Genomic DNA, 17356 nt, shown 5'->3' with positions numbered 1-17356 from the left:
GCCTGCCCTTGGGCTTAGTCTGGCTCCCCGCACATCCTTACTACTATCTAGAGTGTGCACTCTTATAGAGCGGGGCCTAGCCCGAGTTGAGCTACTCATCTTCGTGGTCGGAATGAGTTATCCGGCCAGCTAAGTCATAGGCATGCATTTAATCTTGTCAAAAGGTCCAACAACGGTATGGTCCTTAATCGACATAGACGGAATCACATGAGTCAACCTACCATACACTCTGTCCGGCCTCGATTTACATTACCCCATGGTTCTTTTCCATGATAGCAAATATAGCCAACCATGCTTCGGTATCCACCTATATCTCGCAGGTGATAGGAAATCACCCGACTTCTACCGGTCTAAGCATGGCTAAGCATATATTCAATCCTAGACCTACATAGGGTTAAAGGTAGTAATTATGTACAAGGAATTCATATGCATCAAGTGGTTCCGATCAACTCTTATAACCTAATGCATCAATCATAAATGACTCAAGTAATATTTTGTAAACTATTTGGAAGACTTAGAATGCTCCGGGGCTTGTCTTTTAGAAAGGAAGTGGGGCAATGGTCAGGGCACTCCAGAAGCTCTTCTGGGTTCTGCTCCTCACCTTTGGGAGCTACGGCTTGAGGAATCTCCTGCTGGTCCCCTTCCTCTCCTTCGTTGAACTCCAGCAATATTATCTCCTCTGTCGATCCTAGATGCACGAGTATGGCATAAGATATTACGAATGCATACATGTTGACAAGTATAGTATGATGATACATGATGAATGGATTCTTGTAAGCATTCTTAACAACATGGCATTAAAGTAATAACAAGTGCCTCACATTTTACTGAGTATGTGCATATCTCTTCTTGATTATTTAATCAACTACTTCAACAATGTATTTACTATACCGCAAAACAGTAGCTACTTGTTTTACTCATAACTGAAGTTCTACTTATCCAAATGCGGTGATCTTGGACTTTCTGGAAAGCTTATAAAATTATCTACAACTTTCTTTTAATACTCTCACTATGATTCAAGAGTTATGTAGAGCAAACAAATCATTCAATCAAATCTGTCTAGAAAGTAAACCTTTCGGACAGCAAACTTGTAACAGCTAGAACTCAAAAACCCTAAGTCCTATGACTGTGAAAATTTAACACGAGGTAGATTAGTAAGTTATCTACAACTTTGTTATTAACAAGTTTTACAGCAGAGACCATTATCCATATGAAATCATTCACACCATCAAAACTATACATGCAGTCTTGTATTGGAATGATAAAATGATAATTAGTTATTTGTATACAATCAATGGCTTCTAAGCCTTACCATTGACATTAATAGTTACTATGCATCTTAAGAACCATAGAAAACATCATGCTTAATCACAATCTAATTATTTAAATGCCTTTATCAATTTACTAAAATACTTAGGTTAAATAATAAACATATACCAAATGTACATCATAAATTCTCAAAAATTTACAGTGGCTTACTAGTGCTACCAATAGACTACTGTAAAAGTTTCATGCCATTTTAGCAAGTAAAACATCCTATGCAAAAATGACAATGCATAAAGGCTTAAAATAGCATAAATAGGAAACCCTAGTGAAAAGTGTCCAGCAACAGATTTTATATTTTTCTTAGCATCCATATGGTACTAGGACAATCTCTAATAAATTTCATGAGTATTGGATTCATAAATAATTTATAAAAATTCACACAAGGATCACCTAATTATAAAAGGAAAATCTATAACTAAAAATCTATTCATGCACTGACCCTCAAATTTTTACCAGAGCTTATACTTATTAATAAAAGCTCACCATATAAATTTCATAATTTTTGAAGCACGGGAACTCTAGATATAAATTAAACAAGTTTGCATACAATTAAAAACACATTTCAAGTTTCATTTTAAACCTTCTAGAAACTCTACTACAAATGCTAATATCATATTTTTCATAAATACTACACTTCCTAAGGAACACTACAAAATTTTGTTCACAAAATTTGGATCTCTATAGCTCAACTTATCCATTTTCAAAGATTGCATCTAAATAGGAAATAAATAAACTATCCTACTGCTGTACAGTCGCTGATAGGCAGGACCCGCTATTAGTCGGCCCCATCTGTCAATGAAACAAAATAGGGCAGCGACGCTGCTCAACACTTGTGTGGCCATAGTTCGCCGACGGCGAGCTCATCGGCGATGGCAAGTGGACCTACATGTTCTACAGAGCAATGCATGTCGAATGACTTAGGTGGTGGCAGTGAAGGTGTGGCGGAGCATGCTCGCCGTCGCCCATGGTGGCACGGCGGCGCTGCTCTGTGGTGCGCTGGTCATCACCGGCCACGGCGAAGCCAGGCGGGGCGCGCTACAGCAACACGGTGACCAGGCGACTCTATTTAGGCATCCTAGGTGGCTTGAGGCGCTCCGACGAAGCATGGCCACGGCGGCGATCATGGCGGAGCTCCGGCAAAGGCACACCCGCGGTGGCGTAAGGCGAAACACGGCTTACCAACAACGCGGCTATGGACGCTGCAGTGCGGGAAAGGTAGAGCAGAGTGAGGCGGAGCTATGGGCGCAACTGATTGGAGAATGTGGCGGTGGTGAGCGTAGGTGGGCTCGGCAGAGCGTCTACGATGGCAACGGTGAGCATAGTGGGCAACGGAAGTGCGAGGAGGCGGTGAGAGCGAACGGCCAGCTCGGTGGTGACTTAAGCGAGTTGCTGAGGGCTTGCTGGCCGTCGAGGCCTGACGAGCGGGCCTAGCGTCGGCGTATGGCCTCTAGATGGTGCGCGCGGCCATGGCTAGCCACCACACGGAGGGCAGCGCCTGTTGGCCGGTCGGCCACCGAGGGCGTTCGTTACAGTCATTAGCGCTATGACAGACCGACTGACGACGCAATTTCAAAGCAATCAAACTGTAAATCCTTAGCTCCATAGTGCAAACAATCTAAATGAAACTTGTAGACCTATGTACCAGCTCCAATTGCTCTTAAAGAATCATGTGCTAAATCTCAACCAAAACCGAGTAATATCATCACTAATGTGAGCTTGTCAGCACTGTCAGGGTTTATGACTTAGAAAATTTCTCTAAGTGCTGAAAACAGTAAATTGTTGAATCTTGTGAGTCTAATTCAAGCATGTTAGGAGCTAAACCAGTCTATGACCCAAAAATAAAAGTTGTTCCCCTTATCAAATACTACAACTTTGCTTTAGTGACCACATCCATGCAAGGTCTCTATGACATAGTTCAAACTTGGTCAAACACATTACATTCAAAAGATGGCTTATACATGGACTATGACTTAGTGGCCAATTTAGCCCTAACCATGAATACAAAAGTTGTTCATAATGATATCCTAAACATGTTTAAGCTATTTGTAAGGTCACACAATCATTTTATACATTGGTTACACATAAAGCTGTCCAGGTCAACATGCATAGCCTCACTTAAGTACTTGATCATACAAGGTGATTTTCATGATCCATGTTCCATTAGTCATCATAAGTGTAGCTAATATGTTTTAGTGACTCACATCCATCATTTACATGTATTCACCCATGATCATATGCATATATACAAGGAAACATAAAATAACAAGCAATGTTGCATATGTTTCAATCACATGTTTCAATTGTAAAAGCTCAAATATGAATGCTTAATGCTCATACTCATGCAATGCAAGTCAATTTATGCAAGGCTAACACCTAGGGTGTTACAATAGGGCTCAACAGAGAATGAAACATTTTGCTGATAAAAGGAGAAGTGAGGAGTTTGCAGTTGGCGATCAAGTCTATCTCAGACTTCAACCTTACATTCAGACTTCTATGGTTCAGCGAGGCAATCACAAGTTGAGTTATAGATTCTTTGGTCCATTCACCATAGTGGCCAAGGTTGGAGTTGTTGCATACAAACTGAATTTACCTGAAGATTCTAAGATTCATCCAGTAGTACATGTATCTCAATTGAAGAAACATGTCCCAGTAGAAGCAGTGGTTGATGAAAGGGTTGATCAGTTACCCTCAGATCCAATGGAGATTGTCTGTCCAGTTAAGCTCATTGATGCTCGAATGATTAAAAGAGGGTCCTCTACTCTACACCAGATTCAGGTACAGTGGTCAGGTATGCCACCATATCTTTCCACCTAGGAGGAAGTGGATGATCTAAGGAGGCATTATCCAGAATGTCTAGCATGGGGACAAGCTGGTTTCCAAGGAGGGGCGACTATCATGAAGCTGACAGGCACTATTGGCGATATGACAACAGGGAAGACGGGGTGATGACTAAGTGTTGCTGGGCCGGATTGGGAGAGGCATTAGTTGGCATGTTAGTCATGTTGGTTGGGACCAAGGCCATGTAATCGGGGGTATATAACCCGAGCTCTGGTAGAAGGGAAGGCATCGAACCTGAGAAGTCTCATTCTGTAAACATTTAGTTACATTCAAATTACATTCAGTTGCTATAATTCCGTTGCATACATTAGTTGAGTTCTTCGTTTATCATCAATTGTTCTTCAATTACTCGGTTCTTAGTAGTAATCCACCCAGCTCACCGTCAGGCTTGATCCATAGTCTGGCAAAGCCATGATTAGTTGATTTACCCATGTGATTAGTGGTAACTTAATGACAAGGAAACTACTACCACATCTTGTCGTCACGTGCATTGAGCATGGATAGAATAGCCTTCTCTCTAAAGATGTTGGTCGGCACACCCTTTTTCTTAAAAGATGTTTTCCTTTCCCTAGTAAGCAGAGACAACCCGCAAAAAAAAGCTCTGATCAGCTGCACTAAATTAGCTGCAACAGCCGCTGCAGCTGTAAAAATCCAAAGTATTGATCATGTAGAGTAGAACATCATGTCTGCAGTACAGCAATTGTAGACCTAGTTAAACTTGAGAATGTTTGACTTGTCGCAAAACAAAATTTACATACTTTTTAGGATAAAAGGAACATGGCCATGTGATTTAGACAACTTGAGGTTTGAAGATTTATACAACCATCGTATCACCTCTTCTAATACATTTTGAAGTTGGACTCTATCCTATGGCTAAAGCGCACTATTTGAAATGTGATCTTTTGTTGAATTTGGATTGGAAACGTAAGGATGACAAGAGGGAGATGTGGAGGAGGGGAGGGGGGGGGGGGGGGGGGGGGGGAGATGCTATGCAATAAAACAACTCATTGTATTGTTGTCTGGATGATTTCTTGGTCAACAATTTATGCAACGATCATATTATCTGTTTTTGAAGGCGATCATATTATCTGTTTTAATACATTTTGAAATCAAACTCCCCATCGTGGCTAGATGTGTGTTGTTTTAACTCGTATGTGAGTCCATGTCGTGGACGCGTGAGAGAGAGAAAAGGAGCAAGCGTGTATTGCAAGAAGTAATAAAATACGTTAGACAGAAAAAATTATTTCTACTTTCAATATTATTACCAAATGTTGATATATATGATTAAGTATAGATATAGATACCTGGCACTTGCAGTAGTGGATGACGACAAAAGTTTGAAATAGTTTGACCTTATGATTAAACTCTTCTTCTTAATTACAATGATGCGTAAATTTTTTTGCGTATTCGAGAAAAAAAATAGTTTGACCTTAACGCTTTTATTTAAGAGCACCGGTAGGCTGTAATGTACTCCCTCCGTCCCACAATAGAAGTCGTTATAGGAGCGTAAGTCAAACTTTCTTAACTTTGACTAAGTTTGCAGAAAATACATGGAACATTTAAATCTTCAAATAAGTTTATTATGAAATTATATTTAACGATCTATCTAATGATACTAATTATGTATTATAAATATTAATATTCTTTTATATATAATTGGTCAAAGCTAAAAAAGTTGACTTCTCGAGAAATGAGAACGACTTCTATTTTGGGACAGAGGGAGTATATTGCTATATCTTCATTTTTTTCAATGTTACCTTTGAAAAATGCTTTCCTTTAAGTCTTATACTTCCCCCTTCCAAACTATAAGATGTTTTCATTGCTTTTATTATATATCTATAGACAGAGGGAGTATAAGATGTTTTCATTGCTTTTATTATATATCTATAGACATAGTATATATTATAACAAGAACTATAAATCTAGATAAGTATATATAACAAAAAATATGAATTTATTTAGTAAAGTCAAAATGTCTTATAATTTTATTAAAAGGAGTATACGCCACACTCGCTATAGTGGATCAGGACAAAAGTTTGGAATAGTTGGACCTAAACGATTTTACTTAAAAAAAGAGCATCGGTACAAGAGAAATGTCAGTGCGGAAACAACAAAAAGAACTTCAAAAATTCGGTTGCCGGGACTCGAACCCGGGTCTCTCGGGTGAGAGCCGAGTATCCTAACCAGCTAGACTACAATGGATGTGTGATGCCGCAAGCTGGGCGATCATTAAAGCCAGTTCATGTACTTACCAGATTAACCCTTTAATTCACGTCGTTCGTCTGTGAAAACCATGTTTGTTGACTTTCGTGTACAACGATCCATATACATAACCAGCTGTACTTCATAATTCACATATATCGTATTTTCTACAGCCTTGGGGGATCCGTATCGGTATTGAGTATTGTGGGCACGCATATATCTGACACTAATCACACGCTGGAATGGAGGCTCGACACTGAGACAGGCACCGTCTGGTCCGAATCCAAGAGGAGATCAAATGAGGTCAGGGAGTATGAGTTCAGTACAACACCCATCTGCTTGCCCGCATTGGTTATTGGACTTGCCGCCGGCACCACCTATAGCACAAAAGTTCAGACATCACAAACACAACAACTAATTCAAGGCGTAATCACTACCATGTTGCTCTTAGTTTCCCATGCATTGAATCAAGTCGACACTCGACAGTATCAAACCTTGTCGGGCTGTTGGAAGGAGTTCTCATCCTGTAGCCAACCTGACGTGAGAACCGTCTTTATGGATCCAAATGTCTGAATATCAGTTTCCAACCCAGTTACAGATATATTCAGATTAACAGCTTTGCTTCCAAAATTTACAACCTGCAAAAGAATTTTTCTTTGCCAAGTTATTATTTTTTTCATTTTTATTTGCAGAGCTGAGTTCCTAAGTAAGAGAGAGAGAGAGAGAGAGAGATCACCTTTATTTTCAGGTAAGTGTTCCCATCATGTGGATTCTTCCACGTGATAGCAGATGTGACCAATTGATCATAGTTTGGTAGTTGAATAGTGGACGGATGAAGTGCAGCGCCACTTGAATCTTTGAAGAAGTGTAGCATCCAGTAATTTGGACATCCATAGTGCTGCCATGAATTAAACACAATAGCATCTGGGTTCCACCTATCAAGCAGAGCATTATTTTTTATATTAAATATTGATGAAATCGTCAAGTACAGACACAATTACATGCAGAAGTAAACATTCACGTTTACCTTTGATCATTGTCGTTTACAAAGAGTGGGGCACAACTTGCCATCTCAACCATGTCGCTGCATAGAAAAAGTTTCAAATCAGAACAGATTAGTCTGCAACACAATCTACCATCAAGCAGGAGCCAAACCAGAAAGAGAATTTAAAACGAACCTGTTCCTTTCTAATCCAATGAGAAATGCAGCTTCAGCTAAAGCAGCTATTAGTGTTCCTCGGCCAGCATCACTTCCAGTCACAGCATATTCACTAACAATTGCCTACGAAATACGAATTATGTAGGACATTACCAGCCAGCTGTAAGGATGACAATTGCGGTAGCAAAAGCAAAGCAAGTACCTTGGGTCCGTCACGGGCTGTGTTATCAAACATTCTAGATTTGGAAAACATATCACCTGATGAAGTATAGACCTGAAGCATAGCAGATGTCACCTCTACTGGGAAAATTATTATCTAAGAGAAAACCAAACAAAACAGTCATTACATGAACATCATACAAATCAGCTGGGTTGACTGGTGAAATAACAGATCTGTCACAGCTTGATATGATTTTGATGTCTGGATAGGATGCTTTTATTGCAGAATAGAACTTCACCTAGTTATCTGCAAAATGGGACAAGGATTGGTTTTCTTGGCATAACAATAAAAGGAAACAGAAGAAATTGGAAAATACTATGAAACCAGACAGGAGGAAAATGGAATTGCATGGAAACCTTTATAATAGTACTTTGAACATTCTTGATTTCCTATTGAAACATAGTAAAGCTGAAAGGGCTCTGGATGTCCCATTGCTGCACGAACTGAACCCCATGCAGTCTCAGGGTCTCCCCTGGCAAACTCAATACCATTAACAACATCCTGCAACATGGCAAGCATGAAGAAATTTGAACGACAATACAATGTTTCTTAGAATGGAACCATATGCTGATATGCTCTAGGAAACTTCATTCCTTATGTATGTGCGACATTTTTGGCTAGCAGAACCCCACTATTGGAATTCCTCAGTTCGCAATCTTGCTGTTATCTCTGTAGCATATATATCATTTCTCTGTAGCACCTATTTGTAAGGGTTTCCTACCCTTTTCTTCTTTAATAAAATGATACGCAGCTCCCCTGCGTCGTTGAGAAAAAACATATAACCCTATTTGATAAATAAATTAAATTGCTGGATAAATTTGTTAACAAGTTTTTCTGACTACCAGATGTTCAGTGAAGGAAAAAGAGTTAATAGTTAAACCTGTCGTAAAAAGGATCTTCAGCTTAATGCTGGGAAAACTTACTAAGAGAAGTCAATGCAGATGAAATGTACTTTGTCAATTGAAGAGTTTAAGCATCTTCAATTCAGTTTTTGGGACTAAAAGGATCATTTTCGTATTAAATATTGAAGAACAAACCTTTACGAATGCAGCTATTGTTGCTGATGAAACTTCTTGATAGATGCTGGCCCCTGTCACATTGAAAGGAATTCCAACAAACTAGTCAAGGTTACATTACCTCTCCATATATGTAATGGTTTTTATGCCTTTTTTAATATTTTCTTGATAAGTTGATATATCAGTTACCATCATTTACAACCCAAACTGGGCAAGCACCAAGGTCTTCTGCTAGCTACATCAGTGAAATAGAAGGTCTCAGAATCAACAGAGGTTATATCCACAGTTATGTGAACTTTCAGTTAGACAAGTAGCAGCATGTTATGTTACTCACTTGGAGGAATTCAAAAAACCCAAGTCCGTCATCAGTCCAATAGGCCCAAGCATCATTGAAGTGGCCAGGTCTCTCTTCCCATGGTCCAACAGTTTCACTCCAGCGGAATGCATTTATAAGGTAATTTCCCATTACATAGTTGCCACCTAAAAGTGACAAATATACTGTCAGTTCTCAGCAACCTCACTGTTTAACTACAAGCCTATAAAAAGACATAATTTATTTTCTTAGTTAAACATTCTTGATTCATCTGTGTAACAGAAACAAAAACATAAAATATATAATGCGGGTACAAATTGATGCATCCTGCATCCAGTAAAAGAGTGATACTAGATGTAGTATCATCTATGGAAGTTTCTTCCTTTTGTTCTCTTGATTCTTGAAATGTTCTGCCACAATCACAGAAATGTTGATCTTGGTGTGGATGCAAATATTTAAATTCTGTGTTAAACTACATGATTAGTAACAGACCAATTTTAGTAAAATAATAAACTGATAATCATAGTTGCAGGGCACATCTTTTCAACATATCTATTTTTTTAGAAAGATAACGCAAGGCATATATTTTCTACATTATCATCATCCGATTCCTGCAAATACAGAAATAATATGCCATGCATGCTGCAACAATGAATCCTGCTATGTTACTCTGAGCCAGCATGGTGAAACATTTTACATTAACCACAGAAATACATAACTGTCAGTGACAGAAGAGCCAAGAGTATGTGGAAGGTATATGCATCTAATTCTCTACCTGACTGCTAGTCATGTAATTGGCAAGTACTTGAACACTATTCACAATATTGTGTAACCTCTACATACGAAAAACCTCAGAAGTACGATAATCAAGCGACAAACCTGGAAATTTTAGAAATCGAGGCTTCAGATTTGCCAGCATAGAGGCAAGATCTTTACGAAAACCATGGCCCTGAGAAATAAAGTGATAGATAAAGGTCACTGATACAGAGAAATGTAAGGTCCTTGGAAGCTGACATCTTAGTTAACTATGGATCAGATATTTTTCCTTTGTTCTGGTGTTAATTAGGATTAAGTTTTCAATCATACAAGAGAATTGTGTATAGAAACTCATAATTTAGCAGGTGCTGAATTGGTAATGCATCATCACACAATGCAATTTTGATTATGATGGCTGCAGGCTGCAGCTTGTATTTAGAAACAGTAGGATGCAAATTATTATAACTGCATGGTGGCTATCCATGGACGGCACAGTTTGATCAAGGTCAGTTAGCATTCTCTGAACCAAGAGTAATTCTTTCCAGCATACAGAAATTAAAGTTACTTAAACTTATAGTTCAGGCTATGATGTATGGGTATGTGATGAGGCAATTTGCACATAAATTTTGATTTTGCTTCTCACATACTATTTTTAGGTTGCAAGGGAAACGTATGGAAGAAATATGCATCATCTTCCTATGGAACATCAAAAAGATAAAAGGGGATTTGGAAATTAAGTTACCATATAAGTATCTGAGGGCATAAGTGATACTTGATCAAACCAAATTATGCCACTTTTGGTGGTTGTAAGCTGAAGTCTTGAATTAGTATTTATATAATTTGATTGCAAATCAAATTCAACCTTCGTCCACTCAGCAAAATCTTCTTTGTCTCCCCTACAATTTATATTGCATATCTATTACTTCACTGAAATTGGCACAATAGTAGCACATGAAGTACTTGATAAGTTAAACCATGGGATATTGCTTACATGATTGTATGAGAAGCTAGATTTTGAAGACCCTCTGAACTTGTTAAAGAAACTGTCAGCTCCACCGAATCTGATGACCTAATGTACATGGTAACTCTATAAACCTTTGTTCTTTCAATGTTCTGCAACAATTGTAGCAAACATTATAATGGTGATGAGCTTATCTTATGGATTTATCAAATCTAGAAGGGAGAAGAGATGTTCATGTATAGTATTCTTGTAGGCTCAGATATTAGTACTTAGTACAGAGAATTTTAATCCATCAAAGAAAAAGAAAAAAGAAAAGGATAAGAAGACCTCAGTAAGGGGGTGTTTGGTTGAGCTGTGGCTGTGGGAAAAAGCTGCTGTGGGTTGTGAGCTGTGAGAAAGCTGCTGTGGGTTGTGAGCTGTGAGAAAGCTGCTATGGGCTGTGAGCTGTAGAAAAGCTGAAAGCTGTTTGGTTAAACAAGTATAAAATATATCTTCTATCTTTATCTCTCTTGAAACAACTATGGAAGAGTTTTTTATTCCACCAATTTCGAAAAGCAGAAAGCCAAAAGCCAAAAGCAGGGTCAAACCAGCTTTCAAAAATGAACTACGGAAAAGCAGCTGCTTCTGAAAAAGCAGCATCCAAAAGCAGCCCCTTTGGTTGAGCTTTTGCCTTTTGGGGCCAAAAGCCAAAGCCAAAAGCTCAACCAAACACCCCCTAAGTAATCTAAAAACTACCTAAGTGAAAATTCATAAAAAACATATTCAACAGGCAGATGAAAAAAAGTTATGGAAGATTCCATAGTAAAAAAAAAGGGGGGAGAAAAACTACAAATGGTGTTATTAAATACATAATAAAGGTCATACCATGCCCCAGTAACCAGGATTGTAGATTCCAACTCCTCCTGATGGGCAAGCATTAGTTCCACTAGCTCCACAAAGTACTTCCATTCGAAGTGCAATTGGGTTACTAGCAAAACAGGATAAACGATCTGTTGCCACAATAATATTGGATTCATCCCCAATGATCGACCATGGATCAATGTTTGAAGGAGTATTAGGACCACCAGCTTCAAAACCTGTAGCATAAAGGAAAACTTGTAAGGAGCCATAAAAGTTAAGACTGAATCTTGAGTCCATTCTTGAGATCCTATTCCATATGATCTACAAAGAAATCTCTGCTACAAAAGGGATTGTTAGCTCCTTTGATGGAGACATTGCATAGAATGAGCTCTGAGCATCTAGTAGGTCTGCTTTTAACTATCTACACAAACCAGTATGATTATCACAAACAAAGATAATCAGTGCCATCGTGAAGTAGTTTTCCTAATATTATCCATAAGTTACTCCCTCCGTTCTAAATTATAAGACGTTTTGGCTTTTCTAGATTCATAGATTTTGCTACGTATCTAGATATATATTATGTCTAGATACATAGTAAAATCTATGAATCTAGAAATGCCAAAACGTCTTATAATTTGGACAGAGGAAGTATTACAGATACAGAGTACCACTCTGATGATAAAACATTTAAACTGTTTGTCAACAGAAGATAAAAAGAGGGTCAAATGATGAACAAGGCTTTCTTCCGGCAAAGTGCTGGACTGCTGGTCAACCTTAGACATTGAGTTCCCATTACCTCTGTTGCTTACAAGCTCTGCCCACAATCCACCAGCTCCAGCATGGTTGATCTCCTACAAGTACATTCAAGAATTACCAAGATTCATCATTGTCAAAGTAAAACAACCAAACATCATCTAACACTACTCCACGGAGTTCAGTTTTAAACTTTTTATCATACCAAAACTGAAAGGAAATGGTGTGATCAAGAAACAGTTTATGTTGATTGGTATCACTGCGGATAAGTTTTCCAAAATTATAATACTATAGTTTATAGGAAAACTAAGCACCAGCTGCGCTCCTGAATAACCATGCATGAAAATGTGATGGCCTAACTCAGCTTGTATATTGCGTGAACTGAAGTTGATTGTTTGTGGACATTTAGCACAAACATAGACAGTTAACCATTTTAGACCAGTGCACAAGAGTTCATTGAGTTGGTCTACTAAGTGATTCAACCTTAGAATTGCATCTCAGCAGAGGGCATGGTATTGGTAAGATAAATGTGCTGATTTACTACAGGTTACTATACATAAAACAAATGTACGAACGACAGTTCAACATTACACTCACCTCAAAGAAGATGCCAAACATATTGCCAGGGATTGTCTGAGCATTCTGAGGTGAAGCATCCACAGTCAACTGAGCAGTTTGAGCCACCACTGATCCAACATAGAGTATCTGACACAAGGAACAGACAAGAACCAGCACATGGAAAAACCAGCAAACCGAACAAGCCCTTGGGATGCCCATTGCGCTCTGCTACAGCCGAGATCAAAGCACTAACTCGAATTAACAATCCCTCTAGCTATGCCCAAGTACACATGCCGCAACCCCAGCAACGTTTTAGCAAACTGCAAGGATAGGAAACAGCAATTGGATCAGGGCAATGGTGCGTGAGTAGAAGTGAAGCCAAAACAAACCGATGAGAGAAGAAGATAGCAACATCCTGTCTATGTAACATTGTCTGAAGATTACTTGTCAGAGTTGCACTCCAGTCGCGGCCAAGCAACCCAGAAGTGTCGTTTTCTCCTTATCCATCCAGGAAGCAATACCATGCACAATACACTGTCTGCATGACCAGTTGCCCCTGTATAATACTCTTGCTGTGCCCCATTGGCTAAACCTGTTTGAGTCTTCTGTGTAAATAAGTTTATTGGTGCCTCTAGTTGAGAGGAGGCCAACCACCCGGGGTCGCTTGAACCTGGGTGCTCGCAGGTTTTTTCTCCTAATCCATCTACGAAAGCAATACCACGTACAGCACACTGCACATTGTCTACGTTTCACGGTAACCAGTTTTCTCTTGCTTCGAATAAGAAAAAAAAATCACTTTCTTAAACAGGTATCAACCTCTAAACTAAAGTAGGGAACTAGGAACTGTGCGCACACTGCATTTACCCGGATTTTAAATGGTAAAGTACAGCAGCCATCATTTGAACCCCCAACATGGAACGAACCAGAATCGCACAGCATAGCCCGATTCAGAGAGTTTGCCGGAAAGGGGCGGAACATGGGGGTCAGGTGGGCAAGGTCAACTGAACCCTTACAAATTTGGAAAATAGACCGGCTTCCCTCTACTCCTCCACGCACAGGCGAAATTCCACAATAAACTGGACGGCAAATCCGTCCAAGAACGAAAGGTTGAGAAGTGGGCAGGCGTCAAGGGAACAAAAAATCCTTCTGAACAAAACGAGAAGCAGCTCGTCCAAGTAGTGTAGGGTTTCCTTACCAAGCGAAGCGTCTTCTGCTCCTGCGGAGAGGGTTCGAATTCGATGCTCGTGTGATAGTGTGAGACCCTGCGATGAGAAGACAGGAGTCAACTGATCGGTGGCCTCGGTTGTCGCCTCGGCCGGCGGCCAGCAGGCAGCACGGAAGCGGGGAGCCGGGGAGAGAAATCAAGCGGCCAAGTGGATGACGATTCGTCAGAGCTGGACTGCTGGAGGGGCCAAGATGGCAGTAGTTTATACAACATCATTGGGTTGGACGGCTAATCATCTCAAACGAGTGTGAAAATAAGGCCGCCTCTGTGATTTATTAGGCCCATCTCAAACGTGTGTTGGACGTAAAATGGTATTTCCCACCTAGTAAGGCTCTCTCCTAAAATTCCTGTTACATCGAATGTTTAGACATATGTATGAAGTATTAAATATAGACTAATTACAAAACTAATTGCATAACCTACGACTAATTTACGGGACGAATCTTTTAAGCCTAATTAGTTCATGATTTGACAACGTGGTGCTACAGTAAACATGTGCTAATGACAGCTTAATTAGGCTTAAAAAATCATCTCGTAAATTAGTCCCCATCTATGTAATTGGTTTTGTAATTACTTTATATTTAATGCTTCTTATTAGTATATAAACATTCGATGTGACATGAATTTTAGAAACAATTAAAGAACCAAACACCCCATAAATCCCTAGCCTTTCTGACAAAACGCTAATGCTATCACGAGGGCGTGCGACCGGACGGGCGTGGCTTCCCAGCTCTCTACCGCACTGTCCACTCGCTCGCGTCCCTTCTCTATCTCTATCTCTTCAACTAAAAGGATTGTCAACATCTACCTGGCAGGACTAAAATCTTTATGCGATCCATAACTACCCGACGCAGAAAAGGAAATTTTCCCAACCCCTGCATGGTTGCTATGCCCAGCTCTATCCCACGCTCCTCCCTCACAGGTTCCTTCGGGGCTTTCCATGCATGGATGCATGCGGGTGCACCCCGCTCCAACATGTAGTCGTGGTATTCTTATCTTTTCGATAAATCCAGAAAGCACAGATCACGGAAAAAATCAACAATAACGAAAATATTAACGTCCACTGGCAGGACGTTGTTGTGCCCGATTGCGTGCACCCCGACGCTCCAAGATCTATGGTAGTTTTTTCCTTTCAAGGAAAATCGAACAAATCACATGAAAAAAAGCAATCAAATCCTGATGCCATCTATGTGCCATCTATGATTATCTTTCCATAGCACTTGATTTGTAAAGAAGTGCAAGCTTATCTTTCGCGTATCGTAGGTATGAAGTGATGCGAGAATTGAAGTTGATGTTTTAGTTTTGCATTCAAATTTAGAGTTATATTTTAACTATCTATCTTTCGTGAAGACTAATGTAATATTGATTGGAACATTATGATTGCGGTATCTATTTTAGATAACAATATAACACATGTTCATACATATGTTATCGTGGTATTATGTGTTCCCGTTGCAACGTACGAACATTTACCTAGTTTGAAAAAAAAATCTACTGCGCTTCGCCTCCACTGTGCTGCCCGCCTTCCCCACTCCGCGCTCTACCACACCGTAGCATCCGCATGTTGCGGCCGCCTCCACTGCGTCGCCCGCCATTCTCGCTCCGCGCTCCACCGCATCGTTTGTTGCCTGCACCGTGGCATCCGCGTGTCGCGACCGCCTCCACCGCGCTACCTCCTCGCCATGGCCCTCTCCACCAAGCTAGCGAGCCTCCACGATGGATGCTCCAGTAAGGAAGCGAGGGGAGGAGCTTCGTGTGATGCTGCCCCACTGACGAGTTGCTTGTGCCACTGTCGCACCGGCGAGCTCCATGCGCCGCCGCCGACCTCCGTGCCGGCGTTGAGCTCCGCAATGATGAGCCTCCATTTTTCCAAACCGCAAAGTGACATTGAGCTAAAAGCGCATGTTGTAAGCGTATGTTTCCAGTGTTTCAGATGTTTCATCTGAATGTTGCATGTGTTTTTATCTGGATGTTGCAAAAGTAGATCGAGATATTTACACATGTTGCAATGGTTATGCACGTATTGTAAGTGTATGTTCTAAATGTTTCAACTGCTTTCAGATACATGTTGCAAGTGTATGTTTTTAAATGATTCAGCGTTTTAGATGTATGTTGCAGGTGTTTTATCTGGATGTTACATATATTACAGTGATTATACATATATGTTTTAAGCGTATGATCTAAATGTTTTACCTGTTTCATATGTAACTCATAGCAAGTGCTCTATGTTGCAAGTATTTTTGAAAGTGGTCCCCGCAGGCATAGCAGCACGGTAGTAGCAGTAGGCGGGCGGGCAAGCACACGCAGGTGTAGCAGCGTGCGTAGCAGCAGCAGACGGGCGTGCGTAGCAGTAGCAAATGGGCACGCAGCAGGAGGAGGCGCGGGCAGGTGCAGCAGGCGTGGCAGGCTCAGCAGGCTGGGCAGGCCCGGGCGCCCGATGGAAACAAACAATCCATGTACGGCCTGGTTTAGATTACAAGTTTTTTACTCTCTCTCCATCACATCAAATCTTTAAACATATGCATGGACTATTAAATATAAATAAAAAAATAACTAATTACATAGTTTGATTGTAAATTACGAGACAAATCTTTTGAGCCTAGTTAGACCATGATTGGATAATAATTATCAAATACAAACAAAAGTACTACCGTATTAAATACTGATTCCTAACCTCGATCTAAACAAGACCTACGTTAGCGTTGGCGTCCGATGGAAACAAACCATCCTGACGTTTGGGCGGTAGTAACTCCGGAAAAATAAAAGTAAATCCTAAACGATCATTTACTTTTCCTCCTCATCTTGTATTCCTCAACTCTTCTCACCACATGCCATCGGGTGCTACAAAACTCGATGAGCTACCCATAAGAGGTCATCGTCAATACTGCGTTATGACCAGAGTGTATAGTTTACTTCTTGTTGTTGAGCATGATTATCACGAGCATTCGTATTATCAATCTCTATTCACAAAACTATGTGCTCTGTATTACTAAAATTGGTAATTCTATGCACTGACCAACAATATGGTTGAGCCGTCAGGTGGTCCGACGAGAACACCGGACGATTCACCAAGACACACTACATATACTAACCCCTAGAGCATGCAACTTATGAGGTGTCCACTTCCCACACCCTTAGCTCACTTGTGGAGTACGTTTCTTGTACTCATGGTGTTATTATCTTTGAGTT

The 17356-nt window shown here is 40.2% G+C and overlaps 1 non-coding gene and 1 pseudogene across 1 annotated transcript; both read right to left on the bottom strand.

The window, feature by feature from the left end:
- Positions 1 to 6249: 6249 nt before the first annotated feature.
- LOC136545674 (alpha-L-arabinofuranosidase 1-like) lies at positions 6250 to 14116 on the bottom strand (annotated as a pseudogene).
- Positions 6294 to 6366, bottom strand: TRNAE-CUC (transfer RNA glutamic acid (anticodon CUC)). Its single transcript has one exon. It is a non-coding gene; the product is annotated as a tRNA-Glu (tRNA).
- Positions 14117 to 17356: the final 3240 nt, after the last annotated feature.

This window comes from Miscanthus floridulus, chromosome 1, assembly GCF_019320115.1.
Source record: "Miscanthus floridulus cultivar M001 chromosome 1, ASM1932011v1, whole genome shotgun sequence".
In the NCBI taxonomy this organism is placed as follows: domain Eukaryota; kingdom Viridiplantae; phylum Streptophyta; class Magnoliopsida; order Poales; family Poaceae; genus Miscanthus; species Miscanthus floridulus.
The sequence above is the reverse complement of the archived record's forward strand: the minus strand, read 5'-3'. Positions and strand labels throughout refer to the sequence as shown.